Raw genomic sequence first — 2,559 nt, 5'->3', positions numbered from 1 at the left:
TATGAGGTAATGTGTATGCTAATTAGTTTGGCTTAACATTCATTTCATAATGAATACATATTTTAAAACATTGTGTTGTACACTAAAAAAACACACATTTTATTTGTCGATTTAAATTTTTTGAAATTCAAGAAAACCTATTGCTCTTTATCAGAGCTTTATGAGGTAGGAGCTGTTTATTGTTCTGATTTACAAATAAGGGACACAGGACCTGGAGCTTAAACTGTCTTGCTCAAGGACATGGGTTTTGGACCCAGATACCCCATCCTAGAGCTTGAACTCCTATATACATCTTGCCTATGCTGAATCTCACTGATGCAGATCCCTTCCTTACCTCATGGTAGAATTATTTGAATGTTACTTTTAAGACTTCCTCATTTTTTTTCAATTCTCACCACTTCCAGAGTTCTTGGGAAGTGTTATATTTGGGTTCAGTTTTCCCAAGATTCTGTTCCCTGAGATCAGGGATGTTCCCACAACCTTATTCTACACACTGTCTGTTACTTAACAATGTAGTGTAACAAACATTTCCCCAAACACTATGACTTCAAGTAAGAAACACAGATTTCATTCATCATTCTACAGGAAAGTTGAAGGTTCTGGTCTTAGTTGGGCTTGGCCACATCTTGAGATTTAAGTGGCTCTTAGCTGATATGTGCTGGCTGGGACAATACTGGGATGCTTGGTTCTGAACCAGATCTCTTGCCTTCCAGCAGGCTAATATAGACAATGGTAGAAGGGCAAAAACACATGAGCTCACTTGTTACTAGTACTTTTCCTGCTAGCCTGGTCCCACAACCAAATGAATACTCAGAGACTTATATTAATTATACTACTGCTGGCCAATGGCTTGGGCTTCTTATTGACTAGCTCTGTCTTAATTATTAACCTGTAGCTACTAATCTATGTATTTCCCCATGGTCTTGGCTTACTGGAGAATGCCGGACCTGCAACTCCTTTGCCTGCTACATTACCTCTGACTCTGCCTACATTTCCTCATCTCCTATGCCTGCCTATCTTCCTGCCTGGCCAATCCGTGTTTTATTCATCAACCAATAAGAGAAACATATACAGAATAACATCTCCCATCACTCAGTGTGCATGCACTCATCAAACTTCTGTGTAGATTCACCTTTGCTAGCATCCCATTGGCCAGAGCAAGTCATTTATCATATAGTAGGACCTGAGAGCCACTGGGAGAATATTATGGTTATATATATGGTTCAAGGAATGGACATGGAGAGGGATAAGAAATTGGGCCATGAATACACACAACCTATAACATTTCATCCTTCTTAACAAAAGATAGAACAGAGAGAGAGAGAAAGAGAGAGAGAGAAAAGGGAAGAGAGAAAAGGGAAGAGAGAAAAGGGAAGAGAGAGGGGGAGGCAGAGAGAGAAAGAGAGAGAGAGAGAGAGAGAGAGAGAGAGAGAGAGAGAGACAGAGAATGCATTTGTATGTACAGGATGAATGGAGATCAGAGGGTAAGCAAATGTCACCCTCCTCAAGTACCACCTTCCTTGTGTTTTGAAGCAGGGTCTCTCACTGGCTGTGTGATCAGCTAGGCTAGCTGGATGTTGTTGTCTTCCCAGCACTAGGATCACATGCTCATGCCACCATGTCCAGCTATTTACACAGATGGTGTTGGAGATTGAACTAAGATCCTCATACTGGCACAACAAGCAGTTTACAGACCAAGTTCTCATGCCTGCCTCAGAACAAAATTAAATTTCAAGTAAAACAGTCATTTAGATAAAGCACCCCAAGGACCCATAGACTAGAGTTGAGCTCTGAAGGGCTGTGAAGAAGGGGGCACAGCAGGGAAAAGGTACACAAGTGAGTTCTTTAGAGAACGAAAACAAGCCTCCCTTTGCACCCGCAGGAAACAGAGTGCACAAATCAGCCAGTGAGGTCCCTGTTCTGGAGGCAAGGTGACAGACAGGCAGTGCCTGCCACTGTGCCAGTGTCTGAGCAATAAAGTTAGTGCAGAAGCGACATCAGAGCAGGTGGTAGCTACACCGACTCAGTTAGTGATTTCTCAGAATATCAATGTCTCGTTTTGTTTCTCCTGTAGAAAGCTCAAATATTGGATTGCCTGATTCAAAGTTGGCCCCCAGGCAACCCCAGCGCTTCCAAGAGGGCACGAGTGAGTATCTATTTTCTTTCTGTTCCTGGAAAGCAGCAACTGTCATTTTCTGGGCTCACACACCCTGCACACAGGCTGATTATAATCCTCTCCCTGAGAAATGGGGGAACCCTAGGAAGCCTGCCAAAACCACTCTCCAAATATCTAAATCCATGGCTGTTGCTTCTGGTGGGAGATACCAGAAATGGTCACCCTCCTGAAGAAGGAAAGGTCGGGACCTGTGGGTAAATACTGACTGGTGTAAACATTTCATTTTAAATCAAAAAAGCCTCAGTAGCTGGGAAAACTTACCCCAAACAAAAACTAAACACATGAAAGCGAGCCAACGAGCACTCTGCTTTCTGTCACAGGGATGCCAAGACAGTTTCAGTAACAGCATCGCCTTCTCTCGGGGGGCACTGATAGGGGGAAAC

The sequence above is a fragment of the Phodopus roborovskii genome, unplaced genomic scaffold (genome assembly GCF_943737965.1).
Source record: "Phodopus roborovskii unplaced genomic scaffold, PHOROB, whole genome shotgun sequence".
Classification (NCBI taxonomy): domain Eukaryota; kingdom Metazoa; phylum Chordata; class Mammalia; order Rodentia; family Cricetidae; genus Phodopus; species Phodopus roborovskii.
This window is presented reverse-complemented; position numbering follows the sequence as displayed.